Consider the following 26,423-nt stretch of genomic DNA (forward strand, 5'->3'; position numbering starts at 1 on the left):
GAGCACCATGATCCAACCTTGTGAGCCAACCCCATCCCTTTTCCTTCCCAAGATTGCTTCAGCTCTCACCAGCTGCAGGGCTGCCTGTCATTCCTCCCATTGTCGTCCAAGCACAGACAGACTTTCCCACAGCCCATTTCCCACCCGTGATTGCCATATTTTTCACACCTTTCTGTGCCAGGAGAGCACAGAGGCATAGGGTGTGTTGGGGCCAGGCTGGGAAGTGTGGGCAGGAGCTGCTCACAGCTCATCCTCAGCCCAGGGCTTGGTTGTGCAGCACAGGGGTCTGGATTAGGATTGGGGTTATCAAATATCTTCATTAATGACACAGTGGATGGGATCAGGGGCATCCTCAATGACTTTGCAGGTGACCCCGAGCCGAGGCTGCAGTGACGCACCTGGAGGACGGGGCCACCCAGAGGGAGCTGGACAGGCTCCAGAATTCCCTTGGGAATCTCCTGAGGTTCAACAAGGCCAAGGGCTGGTGTTGCCCCTGGGTCAGGGCATCCCTGCCATCAGTCCAGGCTGGGGATGAACAGATGGAGCAGCCCTGGGAGAAGGCCCTGCGGGTGCTGGTGGGGCAGAGGCTGGACATGGCCCAGCCCAGAACCCCCCGTGCCCTGGGCTGATCCCCCAGCGTGGGCAGCAGGGCAGGGGGGGATTGTGCCCCTCTGCCCCCTCAGGGGAGACCCCCCTGCAGAGCTGCCTCCAGCCCTGGGGAACAGCACAGCAAGGACATGGAGCTGCTGGAGAGAGTCCAGAGGAGGCCCCAAGAGGATCAGAGGGATGGAGCAGCTCTGCTGGGAGGAAAGGCTGGAGAGTTGGGATTGATCAGCCTGGAGAGGAGAAGCTTTGGGGTGACCTGATTGTAGCCTTGCAGGGCCTGAAGGAGCTACAAGAAAGATGGAGAGAGACTATTGACAAGGCCAGGACAAGGGGGAATGGCTTCCCACTGCCAGAGGGCAGGGTTAGATGGGATATGGGGAAGGAAATGTTGGCTGTGAGGGTGGTGAGGCCCTGGCAGAGGTTTCCCAGAGAAGCTGTGGCTGCCCCTGGATCCCTGGAAGTGTCCAGGTTGGACAGGGCTTGGAGCAACCTGGGCTAGTGGAAGGTGTCCCTGCCCATGGTAGAGGGTAGATTGGGATTAGTTTTAAGGCCCCCTCCAACCCAAACAATCTGGGATTCTGTGAAACAAAAAACTAAACCCTTATCAACAAGAACAGCAAGGGCAGCCCATAACTGTGTTATTTTCCTGCACAATGTGAGCTCCAGTGGTGGGCCAGGAGACATCAGCATTAATGGCCAGTTCCTGACCAAGGCATGAACACCCTCCTCAGTGACTTGCTTTGGAATTTCAGGACATTTGTCTTTGTTGTTTTCTGTGGGCCCAGGAGGGGCTGGTTATAAATCGATTCCCCATGGCCGTGGAGCTCTCCTGGGCCATCATTAATGTGTGATTATCAGCAACAGCAATAATCACCATGTCACTGTCGCCAAGACAGGTTTTGCTATCTTTGTACTGGCTGCCTTTCATCTGCAGCTCCCCAACAGGCACATGCTGGAGGTAAGAGTGTTTGGCTGGCTCTATGTGACAGGTAATACCTGAAGTCTAGGGTACCATCCAGGGATTTGACACTGCAGGCCCTTCTCCAGCAAGAAGCAGCAGCACAGAAAAGTTTCTTCCTGCCTTTTCTGCCTCTTGCAGCACTGGCACCAGGCAGAAAACTCATGGGACCAGGCAGAACCCAGCTTTGGATTTCCTGCTGTGGGAAAGGGACAGGTCTCCTTCCCATTACCCTGGCAAACAGCAGGAGTTGCTAAAGAAAGCTGCCTCCCTGCAGCAAAGACACAGTGGCTGAAACATTCCTCCAGCCCTGCTCTCTGGATTAAGAAAGACCGAAGGAGGTTTTTTTTACTTTCTGCTTGCCTTTTTTTTTTTTTTTTTTTTTAATCAGTTCAATGTTTTACAGCTCAAATTCAAACAGCAGCTTAAGAGCTTAAACAATGAAACATAAGGATGTGCTGGCATGGATGGGCTGTCTTTCCTCCTGCTTGGCATCAGCCTGGGGAGAAAAATACCTGTGTCTCACCACCATGAGCTAAGCAGCCTTGCCAGGCTCCTCACTGCCTTTCTGGGAGGTAAGACGGGTGTGCAGAGCTTTGGGAAAGCCAGAGAGGGACTTTGGTCAAGGGCTGGAGTGACAGGACAAGAGGAATGGCTTCCCACTGCCAGAGGACAGGGATAGATGGGATATTGGGAAGTAATCCTTCCCTGTGAGGATGGTGAGGCCCTGGCACAGGTTGCCAGAGAAGCTGTGGCTGCCCCTGGATTCCTGGAAGTGTCCAAGGCCAGGTTGGACGGGGCTTGGAGCAACCTGGGCTAGTGAAAGGTGTCCCTGCCCATGGCAGGGGCTGGAGTGAGATGATCTTTAAGATCCCTTCCAACTGAAATGATTCCATGAAGATTCTATGATTCTAATGGGGTTGTGCCACCTTAGACCCACTGATCCAATCATGCCCTTGGCATGGCTTCTCCCACTCCCCTGATGCCAACAGCTGTGGCTCTGTGGGATGATGGGGTCCCTGAGGCATTTTGGGAAGTTGCTGTTGTAGGGCATGTTCAGAGATGGGGGAAATAACAGGCAGGGTTTGGGTTCTCCGGATGAGTGTGTGTGCTTTGGATTTCTGAGGAGCCACCCAGGCACTGCCATTCCCAACCTGGTTCAAGATGGATGGAGCTGCCTGAAAATAATTGCAGAGAGCTGCCCAGGGAAACTTGTTGCTATTCAGGATCAGTGGTCAGCCCTGTCTGCTCCTCCACGTGGACACCTCTGAATCCCAATGAAATCCATCGCCTCCTGGTCATTCTTGTTCTGTCTCCTCTACTCCCCACTGCCTCTCACACTCCTCTCCCCCCTCTCCTTCTTCCTGCATGCCCAGCTCATGTCACAGAGCAGAACTTCACCTCCTTCATCATCTCACAGTTACTGAGAAGCATCAGTTGTCCAAGTAGCCAAAGGAAGGCCAAGAGACATCACAAATCAGAACAGGGGGCTTTTTCTGCCCACCAAAATGTGTCCTATGGAAACACAACTGCCCCCAAGTTATTTTGTTATCAGGGCAGAGAACAGACCACAGTATAAATTCTGGATGGCAATAAAAGCGAAAGAAAGGATGCTCCACTTGGGGAAAGGAAACTCCTCCCAGGCTTCTGGACCAGATGCCCAGCTGGTGTAAATAAAAAAGTGCTAGACTGGTTTACTCAAGCTGCAGCTGTTGGAAAAATGCTTTTTCCAAAGCTTTTTCCTGCCTGGCTTGGTTTTCTTTTTCTGTCTTCCTCCAGCTTCAGATGTCATTGGTAAAATCCAGATGTGAAGCCTGTCCCACCCTGTCCCTTGCCTGACTGTGGAGTGGGAGGCAGTGGGATGGCTGAGAAACACCAGACCTGGGGCCAACTCAGAGCCAGGAATTCTGTGCTCCCCTTCCCCTACCAGCACCCCCAGGGCCACAGACTCACAGTGTGCTGAGCTGGGAAGGACCCACAAGGATCATCCAGTCCAACCCTCATCCCTGCACAGCACCATCCCCAAGAGTCACCCTCTGTGCCCCAGAGGATCATCCAAAACTTCCTGGAGCTCTGGCAGCCTTGAGGCTGTGCCAACTGCCCTGGGGAGCCTGTTCAGTGCCAACCACCCTCTGGGGGAAGAACCTTGTCCTGAGATCCAACCTGACCCTGCCCTGACACAACTCCAGCCATTCCCTGGGTGCTGTCCCTGGTTCCCCCAGAGCAGAGCTCAGTCCTGTCCCTCCTCTGCCCCTCCTGAGAGCCCACAGCAAACATCCCTCAAAGGCTGTTGGACCCAGATGGAGCTGGTGGGACCATCAAGCCAAAGGTTGGCTCTGCAGCAGCTTCACTGCTGTCCCTGCTCAGCCTGAAGCCTATGGTGTCACACACAGTACTGACATGGGGACAGCCCAGGACTGCAGGGCCCAGAGCTGGGCTCGAAGGATGGCCTTGGAACTCTCTGTTAGGTGAGCCTGGGTTTAAAGTCCTCCTCCTCCAAGCTGACCGTCTGTGCTGTTTCCTCTCTGAATGATAAACACTCAAGGGTAACCTGCTTTCTTTAATCTCCTCTGGCTCGTATCCGTCTGAGCTGCACATCATATTAATTATGTGCCTTTTATTCCCGTCCATGCCGACACAGGGGGATCACTGCTGCTCCTTCTTCCTCTTTTTATTATCTCACTGCTCACAGTCACCAGCCTCTGGTATTCTGCACCACGAGAGGACACTTTGCTAATCACCTTCCTTCATTAGGAAAACTTAATTTCAGTGCTGACGAGAAATTAGATTAAAGAAAATAAACCACCCAAAAACAGCCATAAGGTTTCTTGTTGGATTAAATATTAAAATTAATAATCCAGTGCTTTGTTCAGCTCCGTATTTATGTTAATATTTAATTCAATAACAGCCCATGTTTTAGAACATTTTCCCATTTGTTTAAGGCTACAGATGAAATTGCAATTGCTGCCTAAAGTAGGACAATATGTAAGTAACTGGTTTATGCTGATGAGGAGCAATAGCAGCTCCAAAATCCTCTACCTGGCAGGGAGGGGAGGTTTAACAGTGGGGAGGGGAGCAAGGAAATGCAAATCCTGCTGGCTGGAGGAAAGCCTGGAAGCTGGAAAAGAGGGTGAGAGGCCACAGTGCAGATCCCAGGAACTGGGAGGACTTCCAAGGGTGTGTTGCCCCTGTTGTGGCACCTGTGCAGCATCTGAGAGCTCAAGGGTGTTTGTCCTGAGAAGGACAAGCACTGGGAAACCTGGTGAAGATCCAGGTCCTGGTTGGCAGGGCCACATTTGGAGGCCTTACAGGGTCACCACTGCTCACCCTTGGGATGTTCTCTCCAGCAAACCCTGCGAGCAGAAAAGTGTCCCAGCGGTGGTGTAGCCACACAAAGTCTGAGCTGAGATGTGATCCAGAATCCGTGATGATGGGAAATGGCCTCAGGTGGCACCAGGGGAGGTTTAGGTTGGATATTGGGGAAAATTTCTTCATGGAAAGGATGGTCAGGCACTGGGAGAGCTGCCCAGGGTAGGGGTGGGGTCCCCATCCCTGGAGGGATTTGGAAGCTGTGTGGATGTGGCACTTGGGGATGTGGGTTAGTGGTGGCCTTGGCAGTGCTGGGGAATGGTTGGACTTGATGATCTCAGGGGGCTTTTCCAACCTAAATTAATGTGTTTTTCTATGAGGATGCTGAGTTTTCCACTGATGGCTTTGAGGTGACATGGAATACCACTCAAGATGCTCTAAATAAAAAGCTTTAGTTTCCTTTATCCAGTGCTGAATCAAGCCTGGCTTAAGTGAACCTCAACTGCTTCTGCAGCCCTGGGGTTCAGCCTCAGCATCCCATGGCAAGGAGAGCTGAGTACAGGAGGAAAATCCATTGCCCAGGGGGTTTCGTGTTTCAGTGTGGAAAATCAGCTGAGAAGGAAGTCCTGATCAGTTGCTCTCATTTTCCAAGGGGTGGAAAATGGATGTTCTCCTTTTCCAAGGGTGGGCAGAGCCCCTTGCAGGGGCTGGTGCCAGGATTTTACCCACTGGAAGATATTAGATATTACAAAAGCCCTTTTCTTCCACAGGATTGCTGTGATGTTGAAAACCAGAATAATTATACAGTGTGATGAGGAGGAAGAACATGGAACACATAGCAATGATCAGGAAAACTTAAATGCTGTGGAGGTGGAGTTCCAAGTGAGTTTTCTGAAGTTTGGATACATCCCCAAACTTCCCTGAACCTTTTGGGGCCTAATTAAATTCGAGGGGACTTATAAAAAAACATGCGTGGAAAAGTTTTTTTTCCATTAAGAAAGTGCTTAATAAAACAGATTATGTGTAAAATAGAAATATGGGCCTCGTGAAGGAAGAGTGAAAAGACACTAATGAGCAGTGTCTGAGTGTTAATGAATCATATTAGCATGCCATTACCTGCAAATATTATAAATAGACCAACCAGTTTTAGGCTTCCTTTTCTTCAAAGAACCCTCTATGGTTTCTGAAGGTTCTCTGATGCAGTTAATCTCATTTTACATAAGGGGAAACTGAGGCAGAAGTGCATCACTTGCACTCAACCCTCGAGCCTGTGGTGGAGGTGGAGATGAGAACATGGAAGTTTTATTTTTATATGGATGATTTGACTTTTGGACACGCGGAAACCACCAGGCAGCATCCTGGGCTCTCTGTGTGGAGCAGCTCTTCCCTCTGCCTGGAGACAGCACTGAGAAGGTCACAGCTCCAGCAGGTACTTCCTCAGCTGGATCCTGAGTGTTTTGTTCCCCTCTGGACCTCGTGTGGACATTGGCACTTGGGTCTGCTCCAGGAAATTCCCCTGGATGGGGATGGCTTCTTGGTTCTTGCAGGGCTTTGCCCACATCAGGGCATGTCCGGCTGTTGGCTGTGTGAGGTCCCACCAGCCAGACACCCTCAGCTGGGAGACCAGGGCTCTGCTTCCCATGGTTTGTTGATCCCTGTTTCCCTCCTCCATCAACACACCACACCTGTTCACTGAAAGCCAGGAGTGATTTAATGTTTGTTTCCTGGCTGTTTTGAGCTCTTCTGGGAGCTGATATTGACACCCCTTATTGAGAAGGATCCCAGTTATAGCTGGATAGAACTAGGAAAGATGGGCTGGTTTAATGGCACTATCGGTAAATGTGTGTTCATGGGTGTCTTTGTCACCTCTAACTGTGCAGAAGGATCATTGCACTTCATTTGGGCTCAACCTAGAGACTGATTTTGGGGGAGAGGTTGGAAGGAGACTAAATACCACGGGGAAGGGCTCAGAGGGCCTGGAGGCTCCACTGGTTCACCAGGAGCTCTCCTGCCTTGTTGTTATTTACAGCCAAACTCCCTGTTGCAGTGATGGACACCTTCAATAACACTCTGGATGAGGAAGCTGGAGGAGGTGCTACCAATAATTGTGAAGGATGTCAAGGAGGAAGAGCTGATGTGTTTAACCATATGGGCTGGGATTCCTCTCCCCTCACCAATCATGGTAGAATCATTTCAGCTCTCTCTCTACTCCAGACACATGCAAGTTCCTCCTTCCAGAAGGCCATTTGTCCTGTCCCAGAGGGGTGTCCATGAGGGATGGGTTCAGGAGTTCTTGGGAGGTTTTTTCATCCTGTTGACAATGGAGAGCACAGACACCTTTTAGACTAAATACGTGACTTGCAGTCAGTGCTGTTGGCAGAGACAAGCCCTCCTCCCTCCTGGAAAAAGCACAAATAACTGTAATTTCACAAAATTTCTGACAGTGAGCCCTCATTTTTTAAACAGCCCTGGCTGTCAGGAGGAGCTGATGCTTTGGAAGAGGACGGCTGGTGCTTGTAAAGTGGAGTAAGGGAACAGTGTGTACCTGCTGCTCTCTACCTGACAGCAGGATTGCATTTTGATGGCCCTCCGTGGCTTCAGAGTCAAGGTCCAGACCTTTGGAATTGCTCTGGCCTGCATTGCAGACCTGGGTGAGTGAGGAGCCTTCCTTCTGTTTCCTGTGGGATAGCTCTAGTCTTACCAAAAGCCACTGGGACTTTGTCTCCTACATCCTCAGATAATGCAGGGAAACAGATTCACGAGCCACATGAAAACCATGGAGGGCAGACTCTGCTGGAATAGGAACAAGGGAAGTCTTTCTGTGTCCATCTGCCTGATCAGTGGCTGGTGCTTTTCATAACTGCCTGTCTTTTTTCCCCCCTTCTCTTTATTCAGAGGAGATTGTGAATATGTTTTACATCTGCTCTTGGGCACCTGGGTTAACACCAGCTTGCAGAGCCTGGAGGTGGCCTGGATGTGGAAGCAGGCACAGTTCTGGGATGGACTCATGTTCTGCTCCCACCACACTGCTCGTGCTCAGCCAGGCTGGGATGAAAGCAGCACTGCACTGGGAGTGCATCTCCTTCCAGGTTGGGAGCCCAGCATGTGCTTCTGAAGACAGGCTCTCGCTTGGCTGTCTTGCTATTTTTCCCTTCTATTTATGAACAGATGAGGGGAGAAAAAGGCACAGATGACAATATTTTGCCTTCTTTTACTGCTGGAAGCAAGGCTGAGCAGCTTTGTTTTAGCAGCCGTGCCTCTGCAGGCTCCTGGCAGGTTGGCCATGGGCTGCAGTCTGTGATGGTTGTCCTGGGGAGTGTGAGGGATGTGACTCTACAGGATGGGGGGAGGGAAAGCTCCTCCTTCCCTTTCCTTCATATTTAGATTTGGAAAGTCTCCTCAGTAACAGGACAGAGCCCCTTGGTAGGATGAGGGGGAGTGGCTTTGAGCTGAAAGAGAGGAGGTTTAGATTAAATATTGGGAAGATGTTGGCTATGAGAGTGGGGAGGCCCTGGCACAGGTTTGCCCAGAGAAGCTGTGGCTGCCCCATCCCTGGAAGTGTCCAAGGCCAGGTAGGAGGAACCTGGGCTAGTGGAAGGTGTCCCTGCCCATGGCAGGGGGGTGGAACAACATGGTCTTTAAGTTCCCTTGCAACCCAAACCATTTTAGGATTCTCTGATTCTAATCCTTGCCCTCATCCTGCTCCCAGGCATTGTCTCCAGGACAGCCTGCTAAGCTGAGATCCCCATAGGGAGACAAAGGTGTAGAATGCTCAGGAACCCAGGGCTCAGCAGCTCTCCCAGCTCATCTTGTCCCATTTCGAAATGGGTTTAAATTCAGCTTCCAAGCTCCCACCTCATGGACACCAGGGAGAGGACACCCCACCCTTGGGTGAGCAGCGGGCTGGGCAGTGGTGCTTGTGTTTCACCACACCCATATCCTAAAACACCACCACCCCCCCCCCCCCCCCGAGTCCTAAAACCCCCTTTTGATTCCGAGCAAGCAGCATCTTCCCTCCTGCCCAGTGAGATGCGGCCAAATTGCAAATGTCCAAGCCTGCCAGGGTTTCACTGTGCATCCAGCAGCCCAGAGTAGTTGGTTTTTTCTTCTTTCCACCTTAGGGGTTTAGACTGCACAGCAAGTCCAGTAATGAACTGTTACTCTGGAAAATAAGACTTTCATTAGGTTAGGATTCAGCCAGGGTGTCTGCGTCCCTCTATAATGAACCGTGATATTGTGCAAAGCCCCGGCGTGGAGCTGAACCCTGCTTATCTCAGTGCCATCATTTTCCCACTTAGCACCAGCACAGCCCCTCACTCCATCCAGTCCCACAGCCAGGGCAAGGGAGGGAGACTGTAATAAGGTTTCCTCCTCACTGAGCAGCTTTTTGGGGGTCAAACAGTGCTTTTAAGTGTTGGGTGTGACTCTTGTCTTCTATAAACAAACGCTGATTTTTTTTATCCTTTTTTTTTTTTTTTAAGTGTTCATTATTCATCACCAGCAGGTCCTGAAATTGCAATGCCTATCTCTTCTGCTGTGAAAACATTAATAACTGCTTTGGCTAAGCCCCGAAAGATCATTTATTTTACAAATGTGCAGAAAATTCAGGCCGGCTGGGATTAAAAGCCCAGCATTTCTTTGTAGGCGAGGCTTTCAGGGCACATTTTACCAGGAGCAAGAATGAGTTTTACACAGATCTACATTTCCAGGTGTGGACAGGCTGCTCACCCACCAGCACAACTTTAAGTCAGGGGCTGGTAGAGAGCAACAACCAGTAAAACTGAGCCCAAGGAAGGCACGAACATGGGAATCCGGAGCTATTTGTGCTCCGTGTTAAGGGGCTTGATCGGCTTGATCCAGGTTTTATTCCTGCATCCCCCCTTCTCCTGTGCATGGGATGCTGGGGCAGGGGGGATCCTGTGCCTTCCACACGTGGCTGGGGGGGCTCAGCATTGTGGGTCTGCCTCCCCATCCCTCCCCCAGCCCTGGGATGCTCCCGATGCTCCTCACCTCCATCAAGGACGAGGAGCAAGGAAATCCCAGCAGCCTCTTAAGAAATATTTTAATTAAAACCCTGACATAACGAGGGCTTTAAAGGACATGAAAGACAACAGCTGTGGAGCTGCTCTCTGCCCCCCTCCTTCTCCTCCCCCCTCTCTGCAGTGTTCTTAGAGCAATTTTCATTGACAGCTTTTTGGGTTCCCTGTTCTTTGCTCTCCGGGGTGGTTTTCAGCTCAGGCTGTGCTGTTGTTGGGCTGGGAGCAGCACACAGCCCTCCCCTCCACCAGCCCCTCCTGGGGGAACAAGGGGACAACCTGCCTTCCCCACCCCCAGGGCAGGTGATGCTGCAGAGCCCATGGCCAGGTGGGAACTGGGGGCATCCAGGAGGTAGAGGAGGATCTTCGCAGTCTGGGCTAGCTTGGAGGAGCTTGGGGCAGTTGGTGTCAGGGGGCTGTCTTGGTGTCCAGCTGGAGATGTGACACCACCGGTTCTGCAGGGCAGGGACTCTCCTTTGGATGTGGCCAACCACCACAACTGAGCTCAGGATTGTCTCAGGTTGGCTGGTCCACCCAAGCTTGGGCCAGTTGCTGGTGTACCTAAGCCTGTGCTTGCTGGACAACTGCCCAGCCTGGCAGTGCTGGCACAACAGTGACCAAACCAGCGGGGCTGCCAACAGGGACTTTTCTTTATCCTATTTAGATGGAATATTGGGAAGAAATCCTTCCCTGTGAGGGCAGCAAGGCCCTGGCACAGGTTGCCCAGAGAAGCTGTGGCTGCCCCTGGATCCCTGGAACTGTCCAAGGCCAGGTTGGACAGGGCTTGGAGCAACCTGGGCTAGTGGAAGGTGTCCCTGCCTGTGGCAGGCAGTGGAATGAGATGATTTTTAAGGTCCCTTCTAAACCAAACCATCCTGGGATTCTATGATTTTATTTAAAATATATTTCAGGAGACCAGCACTGACATTGTTAGTCCAGAGCTAAGAATGTCCAACCACTTCCTCTTTCTGGGGGTTCAACACACCTGCAGATATCCCCAAGACCACAGAGTTGGGCTGGACCAGCCATTCCAGAGCTGTTTCCAAACTCCATTGCTAACACTAATACATGATTTAGGGAAAACATGATGTGGCATTAGTGATTAAAGTGGATATTTGGATTTGATTTAGGAAATCTGATGAGAAGGAGGAGCCCTTCGATCCCCTTGAAGAGGGTAAGACGATGCCACGGCTTTTCTTTGATCTGCTTCCCTCCTGCCCACCCCACATGTCATCTCAGGCCTAAAATCAGCAATCCAGCCAATCCAGTGGGTGCAGGAGCAGGGCCAAACTCTTCCCATTGAGATTCCTCGTGCTTTGCATCTGCAAATGGAAAGAATTCACCGGTTCAGGGCTTCCAATTAGAGCTGGGCAAATGAGAAACTTCTCAGCTCACTGCCCAATCCTGCACCAAAAAATGCAAATAAGGAATGGTTTGGATCAATGCAAAGTACAGACCCTTTGATATTTTTTTTCTTCCTCCCAAAATAAACCCTTCTCCTTCCCACCCTGATTAATTTTAGATCACATGAAATGTTTTATTCAATTGCAGCCCGAAATGTCATTTCAGAATATTAGCTGGAATAATATTCCTTTTGCAAAAAAGTTTAACTTTGAAAACTTTTTCATTCTGGTCTCACAAATGGAGGAACAAATTTGTTTTCTGATTAAAAAAAAAAAAAAAGAAATAAATATGAGTTTTGTGAATTTTTTGGTGGGATTTTAAGCCCCTGGAGAAAGGATGTGACCAAGCCCTGGGGGGGCTGATCTTGCTGGAACCACCAAGCACAGGTTGGCCAAAAGCATCTTCATGCCTCAAGAGCTTCCTCCTACTTTCTCCTACTCTGCTGCCTGCTCTTTAATCAACTATTTAAACCCCAGCTTGGAGACTTTTCATCCATTTCCAAATCCCTAAGTCTTGGAAAAAAATAAAATAGACATGGAGAAAACAGCACATGGGAGGGCAGCGAGTGTTCTCAGCCTGCCCAGGGGGGTGGGGTGTGATGCCCCCGGGGTGGGGGGAAGGGGGAGGTTTGGAGGAATGGGCAATAAATTGATTTTCATGGCTTCTGAGGCCACTGTGCGGTTTGCAGCGTGGCTGCGCCGAGCCTTGCAGGTGGATCTGGAGGCAGAGCTCCAAGGGGATTAGTCAAGATTTATTTTTCTTTTTTTCTGGAGTGAGATGAAAGGGGGGGAAGGGGAGGGGGAGATGAGCAAGGAGTCCTGTGGAAAGGAACTCATTATTTTTTATCTTTTCCAATGACCTTGTTTGTTTTAGTCCTGCTTGAAAGCGGTTCCTTTCCTTGTGGAAATTTGGAGAGATCTGGAGGCTGGGGCTGGTGAGAAAGGGGGAAAGGGGGAAAAGGGAGGTGGGTGAAGAAACACGGAAAATAAACAGAATAAATGTAAATGTAAACCGAGGTGGAAAAAATTCACCAAGGAGAAATACCCCTCTGGGCTTGGTGTGTGATGAAACAGCTCATCTGGGGAGGGTGGCTGGTCTGAGGGTGTGTTGCCTTTTGCCTCCAAGGAGAGCTCAGGGTTGTGCACATGTGTGTGCAAGGTGGTGTGGCTGAGCCTGGTCCAGGATGGGCTGCTGCTTCCCATGGGAGAGCTGTGAGGAGGGAAGGGAATGCCCACAGTACCTTACAGGGGCATTCATTCCCTTATAGAATATCATGGAATGGTTTGGGTTGGAAGGCACCAGTTCCACTATCCCAGGTTGTTCCAAGGTCCATCCAACCTGGCCTTGGACACTTTCAGGGATCCAAGGACAAGCCACAGCTTCTCTAGACAACCTGTGCCAGGGCCTCACCACCCTCATGGGGAACCATTTCTTCCATATATTTAACCTAAATTTCCCCTCTTTCTGTTTGAACCCTTTATTCCCTTTCCTGTCACCCCAGTTCCTGATGAACAGTCCCTCTCCAGCTCCCCTTTGGGCCCTTCAGATCCTGGAAGGTGCTGTGAGGTCTCCACACAACCTTTTCTTCTCCAGGCTGAACAGGTATCTCCAGACCGTGTGGGGAGCAGAGGCATCTTCTGTGTGACTCCCCTGCTCCTCACCCTAATCCTGTCTGTGCATCTCCTAAAGAAATTACTTCAGAGACAATATGAGAAGGATTTAATTCGATTTTTCCCCCTCTTTTTATTCCAATGGGCCTTGATCCAGGCTGGGAAGCAGTGAAAGCATCATGGACACATGTGTGTATCCCTCCTCAGCTTCCATGGGCAGTTCAAAAGGTCACCACTTTATTCAGGGTTGGAATTTTTGCCTTAGAGAGCCCCATTAATTTAACCCTGAGGGGATTGTTTTACTGGTTTGTTTTTTTTTTTTTTTTCGTTCTCCCATTTTGTTCTGCACTGGGGGCACGTGGACTTTGGAAGAAGACACTGCATCTGCCATGGCACCATCCTGGAGCTGCAAGGGAACACCACAGAGCTTGGCAGTGACCCAAGGGCCACCTCTGCCCCAACTGATGCTGCCTTTGAGGGGTAAGAAAATCTCCCCAAACCCCCAACAGGTGCCCCATGGCCCTGATACCTCCCATGGTCCCTCTAACCTCCTTTACCATGTCCATGTCCAGCTAATCCTGTAGTTGCTCACCAGCCTCTTCCTGCACTTTAAACCAGTGGCATCCAACCTCCAGCTCCTCGTGTGAAAAAATAAACCCTAAGAAGCTCCCCAAAGGGCAAGGGCAGCTGTTCTCCTGGCACAAAGCCCTCTGACCAATGGGCAGGGTGGCTAATTTTAGCTCAAACCACTCCTCGCTTTCAACTGTCGGCTCGGGTTGATCTTCTTGTGGTCACTCATAAATACTTATGGAAATGCTTCAGGTGCTCCATTTGCACGGCTGGAAAGGCTCATATAGAATTCGAGGTGCCAGGATTTAATTGGGTGACCCGTGCTGGGCAGGAATTTTTGCCTCATTTGTGGAAATCGGAGTCCCTGTGAATGGAGACCAGGGAATGAAGTGGCCACAGAGTTGTCAGAGAAGCCTTGGAGAAGGAAGGGATGGGGGCCCAGCCCAATTACTGACTTGCAGTTTCTTAACAATATAGGTGTTAAAAAAGGGTAATTTAACTTAAAAACAACAACTGGGAGCTGCATTTAAACCACCAGAAGTCCCAGAGAAGCCTAATTAGGACCAGTAATGCTGAGGCCCTTGGGATGTAAGGCTCAGGTCTGCAAATTGGGAGACCCCGTTACCTTGAAATGATGGGATCCAGAGGGAGCTGGACAGGCTCCAGAATTCCCTTGGGAATCTCCTGAGGTTCAACAGGGCCAAGGGCTGGTGCTGCACCTGGGTCGGGGCATCCCTGCCATCAGTCCAGGCTGGGGATGAACAGATGGAGCAGCCCTGGGAGAAGGCCCTGCGGGTGCTGGTGGGACAGAGGCTGGACATGGCCCAGCCCAGAACCCCCCGTGCCCTGGGCTGATCCCCCAGCGTGGGCAGCAGGGCAGGGGGGGATTGTGCCCCTCTGCCCCCTCAGGGGAGACCCCCCTGCAGAGCTGCCTCCAGCCCTGGGGAACAGCACAGCAAGGACATGGAGCTGCTGGAGAGAGTCCAGAGGAGGCCCCAAGAGGATCAGAGGGATGGAGCAGCTCTGCTGGGAGGAAAGGCTGGAGAGTTGGGATTGATCAGCTGGGAGAGGAGAAGTTTTGAGTTGTCCTGATTGTGGCCTTGCAGGGCCTGAAGGAGCTACAAGAAAGATGGAGAGAGACTATTTCCAAGGACCTGGAGTGAGAGGACAAGGGAGAATGGTTTCCCACTGCCAGAGGGCAGGGTTAGATGGGATATCGGGAAGGAATTTTTGGCTGTGAGGGTGGTGAGGCCCTGGCACAGGTTACCCAGAGAAGCTGTGGCTGCCTCTGCATCCCTGGAAGTGTCTAAGGACATGTTGGACAGGGCTTGGAGCAACCTGGGCTAGTGGAAGGTGTCCCTGCCCGTGGCAGGGGGTGGAATGAGATGAGTTTTAAGGTCCCTTCCAAACCAAACCATTCTGGGGCTCTGTGATTCTGGCAGTAGCTCTTTACCCAGTGCAAACGCCAGCTAGCCAGGCCTGGGAAAGCTCCAGCTGAACTCCAGAGGCTTCAGGCTGGCTTTGATAAGGGTTGTATTCAGTGAGAAGTCTCCTCTAGATTTAGCCCTCAGACTTTAAAGGGAATAATTAAAAAAAAAATCCTTTTTTTAAATTTTTTTAAAATTTTTTTATTTTTAACCCACTGCTCTGAGTTGCATCTGAAGCCCAGTGAAGAGAAGAGGAGCAAGGAAAGGTTGTGTGATGGGGAGCAAAGGGAGAGAAGAGAAAAATGAGATGAAAAGGTCTTTGTAGTAACTGTGCTTCAACAAGAGACTTCCCAGCTGCTGACTGGGGTCCTGAGTGCATTCCATTGATCCACCCAGGCAGTTCCTGTTGATGGGAGTGTGTGTGGATAATCCCAACCCTTGCCCCAAACCCCAACAGAGAGAGGTTTTTAATCAGATTTAACCCTCATGTGGAAGAAAATACCTTTTTATTTCAAGGGGAAAAGAGCTGCCAAGAGGTTTTCCTGAGTTCTGCTGGAGACAGCCATTATCCCAAGGATTTTACCCTTCCCAAGGGCAGCTGAGGCAGGTTTAGGGTTAAACACCTTTCTATTTCAAGGGGAAAATGCTGCCAAGGGGTTTCTTCGAGTCCCTGGGTTCTGATGGATTAGGGTTAGGACCCTAAGGATGGACCCAGACATTACCCTGCAGTGTTTTGCCCTTCCCAAGGGCAGCTGAGGCAGTCAGGGCCCTGCCCATGGCCCCCCAGGTCCCTTCCCAGTGGGATCCCACCATCAGCATCCCATAGTGTCTTGGTGCTGGCGGTGAGGCCGTTACAAATAATTTATGCTCTGGGCAGAGCAGGGAGGAAGAGAGAGCGGAGCTTTTAATTAAAATGATATCTCACAGATCAAATAAATATGAATAAGATGCCAAAAACAACTGTATAAATCCCAAACACTCTCCTGTGTTTTAATTATTTGTGTTGATAAAACAAGAGCAGAGGCATTTGGCTATGCTCGGGGGGCGCTGGGGCAAAAGGTCACACTGGGATTTTTTTATGTTCTCTTCAAGGAACAAATGTTTCAGAAGCACAGATCTGACAAACTATAATTCATATCAGGGATTAAATTGGAAATTTAGGGAACAATTGTTAATATTTCAAAGTAATTGTTTAAGAAATTATCATTTTGGTATCTGCCGCGGAAAATAATTACATACCACTAATTTTTCTTTTTTTCTTTTTTTTTTTTTTTCCAAAGGCTGGAATAGTGTTGGAAAGATGAGGAGTTTTGCTGTGAGCTATTTATGTAGTTCAAATGAGGAGATAAATAGGAAGGGACTTTCATGTTCACAGGCAAATGAGCCTGACTAATGTACAACTCCCGGCTCCAAAGTGGGCCTTGGATTCATTTGAAAATTGAGGGGATTTTTTAATGGATGGGGCTTGCAAGTCACAGCAGGTGAGATAATAATCAAACCTGTGCATATTAATTAGAAAAGGGTCCTCAAATAAACCCTTCCAGCATGGAGAGCCCCTACCTGCCCTTGGCAGGATTTTGGGGTGGAAAAGGAGCTGTTTTAATGCACCAGTAGGCTGAGTCATCTCTGGTCTGCTGGAAAAGGGGGCTGAGAACTTGAATATTTAGAGGATCATGGAAAAAAAATAGTCTAGAAGGGATCTTAAACATCATCATCTGCATCCTACAGCTTGAGAATGGGGTTATCCAGACCCCAGAGCATCCTGCCCCTTCCCTCTGCTGTGCTGTGCTGGTGGAAGGCTCATCGTCCTCCCTCCCAATACGGTTTTCCTCAAGGGATGGGGAGAAACAGCACCAGGAAAGGTCCAGCAAGCAGCAGGTTGATTTGTCAGACAGGATATGGCAAAGGGAAACTGTTCCCATGAAGGCACCATTTCAAATGGAAAAGAAAAAATTATTTTCTGGGGCTGGTCAATTTTTTCGGCAAAATTGTTACTCCATCCTTGGTGGGAATGATTCCCAAGTGCCTCTGAACTGTCTCCTCAGTTGCCCTCTGGCTTCCCCAGCCACCAGCTGGGCCCCCAGTGAACCTCCTCAGTTGTCCTGTTGGCCACTGGGATGGTTTTGGCTGCCCCAGCACCCTGAAGGCCCCGTGCTGCCAATAAATCTGTGGGGCTGGAGTTGTTGATGGGTCTTCCGCTCCCTTCATGCTCTACTTTTGATCCCTTTGATCTCAGGGACTCCAGATCGCCATGAAAACACGGCTCTGGAGGCTAATGAGGGACACACTTGACCTTTGCAGATGTGGTGATTAAGGATGACTGGAGAGTGTGGGGGAAGTAAATGAACTCCTTTTGGCTCCAGACTGTTACAAGCACCAAAATTATGAATCACAGGGGCTGTGGGAAGGCATTTAGTGATCAGCTAATTAGCAGCAGGCACGCTAATTAAGGCAGCTTTGTGTTTGCCCGGGTCTTTGGGGCTGTCCTTCCTCTCCTGGGCTTGCTGGGATTTAGGGTCCCCTTGCTCTCCTGGGTTTGGGATCCTGTTGTGCTGGATATTCTGTGCTTTTTAAAGAGTTGCTGTGGTTTAGGAATTAATTACAAGTGAAGGACTAAACACAGGTAAAATAGTCCTGGTTTGTGTGGTCCTGCTGTACCTCCCAGAGGGACTAGGAAATGACTGTCCGTCTGGGGGTCGGCAGGAAAAAACAGAGAGGAAAATGTTCTCTTTCCCCATGGAAAAGGGAGGAAGGTGGATTTACACCCTCCTGCTCTTGCAAGGCACCGGGTAGGTCCATGGCAGCTCCTGCTAGAGCAGAGAGGTTGTGGCTGCCCCTGCATCCCTGGAATGTCCAAGGCCAGGTTGGACAGGGCTTGGAGCAACTTGGGCTAGTGGAAAGTGTCCCTGCCCATGGCAGGGGATGGAATGGGATGATCTTTAAGGTCCCTTCCAACCCAAACCATTCTGGGATATCATGATTCTAAGGGAGAGCTTGGAAAATGTGGGGAATGAACGGGCACTTTGCTCACCTGCTGTGGGAGGATCAGAGTTGACCTCTGAGGGACAGCACATGCCATCCTGGCTTTCAGCGGATGAGGGAACAGGGTTTGGAGCCCTTCCTTTGGGAACTCAATTTGTAGTGTAAATCTTGTCATAACAGACTTCTCTGCCAGGAACTTTTCCCCTATTATTAAGCCAAAACTTTCCTATTCTTAATTTCGTGATTGCTCTAAGCCCTGTCCAACCTGGTCTTGGAAAATTCCAGGGATGGAGCAGCCACAGCTTCTCTGGGCAAGCTCTTCCAGTGCCTCTTACCTTTGGAGTAAAGATTTCCCTCCTGATATCTCATCTGACTCAAGCGCACGCTGCTGCTCTTGCATTTGTGTAGAGGCATTAAAAAAAAATCTCCCTTTCGTGTTGTTTATCATCTCTAAATATCAGAGCTAACAACCCAGGTTTCCTTTACTCTTTCCAGTGTGCCTCATAAATCATCCACGGACAATTGGGATCGTGTTGGAGCTCTTCCCTACCTTCCCTGGCCGTGGGAATGGACTGCGAATTTCCATGTGGATCAGAGCTGAATTAGTTGCCTTAACCCAGAGGCCAAAGAAGGAGCGATCCTTCTCTCTCCTGCAACATGTTGATTTCACAAAGGCTAAAAACTGGGGGTTTGTGGCTTTTTTTTTCCCCTCAGATATAACAAAATAAATTGGTTTTCAGGCTCTTCTTTCCCATAAGGTTCGTTGTAGGGAAAAACAAGGGAGGGAAGCACAGAGGGAGAATCCAATCCCATGCCAGGCAAAGCTCCTCCCCACCCTGGGTGTATCTTTGTCCTGGGGAACAGAGGCTGGGCTGGTTCCCTCAAAATTGCCCCACCCCACAGACCTTCCCAACAGGCCAGGTTGCTCCTCAGGGTTCTGAGGTAGGATTTGGCTACTTCGAGGTGACACTGCCATGTCACCAACACATCACCCCCAGCAGCACAGCTTATGGAGGAAATCCTTCCTAGTAGGACCCAAGGGTGGGCGTTTGAAGTGCTCTTTCAAAGGTGGCTGCACCACCCCTGGGAGTGATCAAGGCCAGGTTGGATGGGTTTGGAGCAGTGGAAGGCATCCCTGTCCTTGGCAGGGGGTTGGAACTGGATGGGATTTAAGGTCCCTTCCAACCCAAACCATTCTGAGATTCTGTGAATGGTGGAGTCACCACCCTTGGAAGTGTTCAAAGTACGTTGGGGGAGGGGGGGGCACCTGGGGACATGGGTGGCCTTGGCAGTGCTGAGTGAATGGTTGGACTCGATCTCAGAAGGCTTCTCCATTCTTAACAATTCCAAAACCAAGTGGTGGATTGGAGATCATGATCTGACAAAGGGAGGAACAGAAGCAGGGACCAACCTTGTCCCTCCTGGGAGGGCCATGTGTTTGCAGCCAGGACACCTCAAAGGTGGTGTGTTTGTGCTAGCAGTGAAGGCCCCAGGAGGCTCTTTGGGGAGCGAGGGAGGTGTTGAGATATTTTTGCATTACAGGGGAGCTGCTCGTAAGGCAAACGCTCTAATTAGAGGAAAATATTTGATCTTCACAGGCTTTTGGTGAAATATCTCAGAAAGGCAGCAGATGTTGCTGAAATTATTTCATTCAACTGTTTTCCCCCTTTTCTTCAGTTTTTTTATCTCTTTTTTATGAGGCACATAGAATTAAAATTCAGCAAACATCTCATGGCAGTTTGTTAGGGGGGTGTCAAAAACTTGCTCTAAAGCAGAGGTGATGTTTCATCTGAAGGAAAATATGTGTGTGTGCACCAACATTGTTTTGCCTGACTTTTGAAAGCCATAAATTATCAAACCTCCAGCTCACCCTGGGAGCTACCAAGACAGCCCAGGGCCTGGTGTCACCCTGGTCAGCACAGCATCCAGATGATCTGCCTGGTCTGCCTTGTCCCACTTGCTTCCCAGTAGTTCACCTTCTCCAATGAGCCAGAAGGTTCAAATCTGGCTCCTTAGTCCTAAAAAACAAATGTGCATAAATATAGGACTGCCTTAAAGACCTTCCAGAAGGTCTTGTGGAGGTCCCTGACCTCTTCAGAGTTGGTTCAAATGAGGAATATCAAAAGAGAGGAACCTGAAACCAAGTTTAACCTTCAGTGTAAGGAGGCTTGGGAGACCAAAAGCCCCTTTTTAGAAAATTTTGTCTCACATGACATTATTCTATTACAGTCCTGGCTATGGCAGCACTGAGGAAGTCCTGAACTGATGTATGGTGAGAGGCATCACCCACCAGAGCCCCACTGAGCAGGTGGGAGAGTGGGAAAATGATTCTGCCTGTGTAGAAGAGTTAATGGGGTGTGTGTGAAGAACCACAGAATCCCAGAGTATCCTGAGCTGGAAGGGACCCAAGGGATCAGCAAGTCCAACTCCTGGCCCTGCACAAGACACCTCGACAATTCCGCATCCTAAAGGCCAGTAGGGTGTCCTGCAAGCCCAGGCAGCTCCATCCAAACAGAGAGGAAACACAGAGCTCTCCCCTTGAATTGTCATTGTCCCAGGGTCTGCAGACAACTGATTGAACATCAAAGGCTGCCTCAAACCACAAACCCCCTTGCTCCGATTAGAGAGTCCAAACAAGGGGCTTCACAGGATTTGCTTGTCTTGGGTCACCCCAAAAGCATCTGCAGGATCCCACATTGAACTCCACAGGACAGGTCACTTCATTATGTCGAGGGAGTCAATGCATCGACCAGTTTATCAAATGATAAACAGGGTTTGTGCTTTCATCAGGGCTGGGAATATGAATTGATTTGACAGGCTGGAGCTTGGTAAAACAAGGAGAAGGGGCATCGGGGCATCACTGTATTAATTAGCCATGTTGAAGCTGCTTTTAGCTGCTTCCGAAGTTTAATCAATATGCTACATTTGAGTCCCAAAAGGCTTATGAAAACAGCCTTTGAAATCCTTTAAATTGTTGCCTCTGTGAGGTTTTAGACTCTTGGTGTGTTCTCGTTCCACAGTTTTTCTTCCCTGTCTTTTCTTTTTTCCCCCCCTCCTGAAGTCAACAGTGACCCATGAGGGCTGGGATGGGAGGGCTTCCTTATTTGTGCCTCCAATTTGCATTGGCCAGGAATAGAAATAAAATGAAAAAGATGTTCTGTTTTAGTACAATAATAATAATAATCCCAGGCACTAATGAGCTGCCCTCTGCCTCCCCGTTTCTATATGCAGTAAATTACCTCCATAGACTTAATCTGATGTGAATGGGCACGGCACCATTTAAATCATGTTTTCCTGAGCCCTCACATACTGTTCAGGCTTTGATTTAATACAAAGCAAGGGTTGAGCTTGTTAAGACATTTTACTGAGGGGGGGGAGGAGAAGGTGGAGCTGAAAATAACACTGGGAATGAGGCTGTGGAAAGAAGGGGATGGAGGGACTGGGACTGTGGGATGAGGAGGGGGCATGGGGAAGGCAGAGGTGCTACTGTGAACTATCGCTGTTTTCCCAGGAAGGGAAAGGAAAGCAAGTTGAAGGACAGTGGGAACATGGGGGGCATGAGGAGAAAGGCAGGAAAGCAGTGATGAACCGGGAGGCAGCAGGTGAGGTGACCCACTGGTCTCCAGTGGTGTTGGGGACATGGGAACACCCCTGAGGAAGAGCAGGTCACCAGGAAAGGCACCACAGGGAAGGGCACAGAGGCTCATCCTGCAGGCTGGGCCTTTGGGAAATCATCCCCAAACTTGCCCAGATGTGCCTGTAGCAGTTCCCCAGCTCACTTCCCTCCGTGTGTCTTCAGCAATTCCCCTTGTGTAACTCCCCAGGGGCACTGCCACAGATGTCACACCAGTGCAGGAAACAGGGGAAGACCAACAGTGCTTGGAACAGTTCTCAGGGCCCCAACATAATTATTCCAATTCCAGAGCCAGGCCCTGAGCTGTGCCTGCTGCTGCACATCCCTGCCACACACACTCACTGCATGTGCAGATCCTGCTGTTAATAACGGAAGATGCCCCAACCTCTCCAGGGGCAACACTTTGCTGTGGGCAAGGTACTAAATCACACTTGAAGTTTCCAGGCCAAAATATCTTTATTTTTACTTTTTGAGGAACAAATCTCCCAAAAAAGCAAATTTCCAGGCCTGACTACCTTGGGTAGCGTGGCAGTGGGTAGGAAAGGAGGCAGCCTGGCAGGAGGTGAGGTGATGACCATCCTGCAGCAATGGTGTAAAAGTGATTACAAGAATACAAGAAAAATAGGGCTGGAAGGGAGGCAGGAGTTGTGTGTGCAGCTCAGTGCAAGGCAGGGTTAACCTTTTCCTTATCACTGCCAACTCAGAGCCCCAGGAATGGGAAACCTTCCTACAGGAACATCTCTGGAGGCACCACTCAGCTCCTAAGGTTTTTCATAGGATCACAGACTGCTTTGGGTTGGAAGGGACCTTAAAGATCATCTCATTCCTCCCCCTGCCATGGGCAGGGACAGATTCCACTAGCCCAGGTTGCTCCAAGCCCCATCAACCTGGCCTGGAACACTTCCAGGGATCCAGGGGTAGTCACAGCTTCTGTGGGCAACCTGGGCCAGGGCCTCAGCACCAGTTCCTGCCACCGATCAGACTCAAAAGAACTGTGGCCCTCAGAGCCAGGAGGCACAAAAACCTTTTACCAGTGGTGTTTTGCAAGTGTAGGTTGGTCAGTGCATGGTGAGGGCACCTCTGCTGCCCCTGGCACCCCTCTCTGGCCTGAGCCACAATCAAAACAGAGAGAAGTTCCTACAGAATCAAAGAACCACAGAAACATTAAGGTTGAAAAAGCTCTCTAAGATCCTGCAGTCTGACCATTAACTCAGCACCACTGTGTTCACCACCACACCATGTCCCCAAGTGCCACATCCACACACCTTTTGAACACTTCCAGGGGTGGTGACTCCAACACTGCCCTGGAACAGGCCTGTTTCAAGCTGGACAACCCTTTCAGTGAAGAAATTTTCCCTAAAACCCAGTCTGATCTTCTTGAGTTTTCCTCTCCTCCTGTCCCTTGTTCCCTGGGAGCAGAGCCCGACCCCCCCAGCTCCCCACTCCTGTCAGGGAGTTGTAGATCCAGAAGGTCGCCCCTGAGCCTCCTTTTCTCCAGGTTGAGCCCCCCCAGCTCCTCAGCCGCTCCTGCTGCTCCAGTCCCTTCCCCAGCTCCATGGAGGATGAAGTGAGGGGACTCTGATGACATCCAGGCCAGTGGGTCTCTTCCATTCAGGTGTTTCCATGTTCTTCCCTTCCCTCTATGCCTTGATCCAAAGGATCAAGGATGTGGCTGCACCATGAAACCTTGGGCACATCTCAGGCTCATCCTCAATCCTCCCAGCCTTGGGCACCATCCAGCCCTGCCTGGGGTGAGTGGGGGGGCACCACATCCCCCTTTCCTGTCAGATAGGTGTGTTGGCTTCAGATGCCCCCAGGTGTGTCAATACAGCAACATCCCCCCTTCCCTTGTGGGATGGTGGTTTGGGATGCAACCGTGCCTCCTGGTTGAGTTCCTGAATGTTTCTGTAGGTGCAGAATGGGCTGCACAAGGTCAGGACTCCCCCTGGGCCATGGACAATGCAGGGAGGAACATTAATAGCTTCTGCTCAAAGGGCCAGCTCTGAACACTCAAAAGATCAATTATTCTCTGAATCCTCCACAGAGGCCCCCCAGAGAGGAGGACAGAAAGACAGAGGTGTCAGAGCCAAGAAGAAGGGCACAGAGGGAGAGAAGGGCATGGAAATGCATGGTCTGCAGCCATGTGAGGCTCTTCCTGCCTCGTTTGCTGCTGGCAGAGCTTCAGAGGAGACAAAAATCAGTCCTGGAAGAAGTTCACTGTTGTTCCTTGAGCATGGACTGCAGGAAAAGCTGGATCTATGGCCAGGGCACCATGACACGAGACTGGAGAAGGAAACACCAAAGGAATGCTGCTGGCCAGCTGTCCTGGGGGCCCGGTGGCAGAACAAAGCACTGCTGGTGGGTTCCAGCACCCCAGTGCAGACCAACACCACCCAAACCTCTCCCTGGGATTTTCCTCTGAAGATATTGAAGGTTTGGATGGTGCCCTGGTTCCTGGACCCCACAGCAAGGGGTAGGATGTGTGGGACAGGAGTGGGAGGACAGGAGCTGCAGGACAGCTTGGACCAGGGAGGGGAAGAAAGTGCTGAGGAGTCACTGCAGAGGAGAACGATCTGGGGGCTTCAGGGCTGGCTTGGAAAGGAGCCCTGTGCGAGTGCTTTTCTGTTTCCATCACTCCTCCCACTTCCAGGAGACCAGAGGGAGAGCTGGGAGTGTGCATACAATCAATACTTGGGATTTGTCCAGGAAAACGAGCTACAAAATGCACGTCCCTTGCCAGAGGAGCCTGGTTTTACCCTGGGAAGCCACGAATGGTGTCAGAGAGAATATCTATGGATGAATACATTCATATACACCCAAAGCTTTTGCTTTTCTTCCTGCCCCACATCCTGCTCTCTCCAGCACCCAGACCTGCTCTTCCCAATAGGGAAGAAGCAACAGAGACCCACCTTGACTGTGGAGTTGTTCCTCCTCTGGGGGAGGCAGCCCTTTGCTGCAGAGAAATCCTCCACGCCTCATGTCATCCCAAGCTGTAAAACTCTAAAGGAAACCCTCCATCAGCAGTGCCACAATTACCTTCCCATTTTCCTGCTTCACTTCATTAAAAAGAAAATGTTATAATTAAGGCACGGATGGGAGGAACAGATTAAGTGCATTGATGAATCGGCACTTAGACAAGTGGTTTAAAAATAATAAACCCTTCTCCAGAGCCCTCCTGAAAGGGAGTGTTTCTCATCCAGGGGGTTCTGTCTCAGCTGGGACTGGTGGTTTTCCATCATTGGAGCTGAGGGTGGTGTAGGAACAGGGTTTGCTCTGTGCTGGTGGGTGATACACTCCCAGGAAGGGCTTTTCTCCACAGTGAATCTTTTCCCTTCACATCTAAGGAGGGTGTTTATGGTGTGCATTTTAAATGGAATTGAACATCACCTGCTTTTTCTTCAATCCTATTTCTCTCCTTCTGGCACATCTTTGTTACAGTCATGGCTTTGTTCTCACAATTACAAAAGCCCTTCAGGTTCTTATTTCCTTTTTAGGACAGGTCCTCACTGTGTGAAGGGAGTGGTGAGCAGGTAAGGGACAGGAGAAAGGATGTGCCCAATTTCCAGTTCCAAATCCCTGTTCCCTATGGGATATCCATGTGCCCCAGAGTTACTTCAGGGAGCACCTTCAGTGAACTCCCTCTAACCTAAAGCTGCTTCAAAGGCAGCATAGCAATGTTTCTAACCCACACATACCCATTTTAAACGTAATTTCATCCCATTTCTAATGTATTTTCACCCCATTTCAAAGCCTTTTTTCACTTCCCTCATGGCCTTGAGCCAAGATTTCGGGCCTGCCCTACCCACGTTTGCTCCACAGCCAGTAAGTCCCAGCCCTCCTGTAATGAAAATGTCACTAATGATAAATATTTAAAGGGATGTGATGCTTATTTTTATATTTACTACCCTGACCTTTATATATTTGGATTTTATTTTATGTTTTATGTGGCTTCCCTTCGCCTTTTCACAGCCACACGGTGCCAGGGAGGAATAAGCACCATAACAGCTCCAAGATTGCTGCTGCACTATAAACACACACACAGAGGACGTACAATTACAGAACTTTAATGCCTGGGATAATTACTGGCTGCAGTTTGCATTAATGCCCCGGGGTGATGTAGTGATCAAGTCACTGAGACACCAAGAAATCCACATCCCCAGGGGATTTCTGAGGGGAAGTCGTTTCCTACCATCCTGTGGTTAATTATTGTGTCTGTGTGGAGAGGCTGAGACTCAGAGACTCAGAGAATCACAGACTGTGTTGAGTTGGGAGGGACCCACAAGGACCATCCCATCCCCAAGAGTCACACCCTGTGCCCCAGGGGATCATCCAAACCCTCCTGGAGCTCTGGTAGCCTTGGGGCTGTGCCCACTGCCCTGGGGAGCCTGTTTGGAGCCAACCACCCTCTGGGGGAAGAACCTTTTCCTGAGATCCAACCTGAGCCTGCCCTGGCACAGCTCCAGCCATTCCCTGGGTGCTGTCCCTGGTCCCCCCAGAGCAGAGCTCAGTCCTACCCCTCCTCTTGCCCTGCCCAGGAAGTTGTGACTGCAGTGAGGTCTTCCCTCAGTCTCCTCTTCTCCAGCTGAACACACCAAGTGCCCTCAGTGTCCTCACACGTCATTCCCTCAAGGCCCTTTCCCAACTTCATTCCCTCCTTTGGACACTCTCCGATGGCTCAATCTCTCTCTTCCATTGTGTCCCCCCAAAATGCCCCAATATTGAGGTGAGGCTGACCCAGGGCAGAGCAGAGCAGGACAATCCCCTCCCTGATGCCCCTGGGAAAGGGATGTCCCTCCTGGCTGCCAGGAGTGGGCACTGGGAGCTGCTGGGGAGCACTGGGAGCTGCAGAGGGACCTGTGCTGGGGCTTTTCCTGCTCCTCCTGGGCA

General features: G+C 50.3%; 2 long non-coding RNA genes across 7 annotated transcripts in view; both read left to right on the plus strand.

Annotated features, from left to right (window-relative positions):
• Positions 1 to 26,423, plus strand: part of LOC126646621 (uncharacterized) — a 95,521-nt gene that overhangs the window by 58,583 nt on the left and 10,515 nt on the right. The window contains exons 4-5 of one of the 6 annotated variants that reach the window (XR_007630338.1): positions 13,296 to 13,403; positions 18,398 to 18,968. The exons of 1 other annotated variant lie outside the window; for it this stretch is intronic. This is a non-coding gene — a long non-coding RNA (uncharacterized LOC126646621). Of the gene's footprint in view, positions 1 to 1,970; positions 2,111 to 5,643; positions 5,872 to 11,039; positions 11,785 to 13,295; positions 13,404 to 18,397; positions 18,969 to 26,423 lie in introns of those variants that run through there. 4 more of the 6 variants (XR_007630337.1, XR_007630342.1, XR_007630340.1 and 1 more) reach the window with 4 other exon arrangements.
• On the plus strand, positions 12,216 to 13,273 carry LOC126646626 (uncharacterized). Its single transcript, XR_007630348.1, has 3 exons — positions 12,216 to 12,247; positions 12,815 to 12,915; positions 13,081 to 13,273. It is a non-coding gene; the product is annotated as an uncharacterized LOC126646626 (long non-coding RNA).

This window comes from Myiozetetes cayanensis, unplaced genomic scaffold (assembly GCF_022539395.1).
Source record: "Myiozetetes cayanensis isolate MyiCay16 unplaced genomic scaffold, myiCay2020 scf36, whole genome shotgun sequence".
NCBI classification, from domain to species: Eukaryota; Metazoa; Chordata; class Aves; order Passeriformes; family Tyrannidae; genus Myiozetetes; species Myiozetetes cayanensis.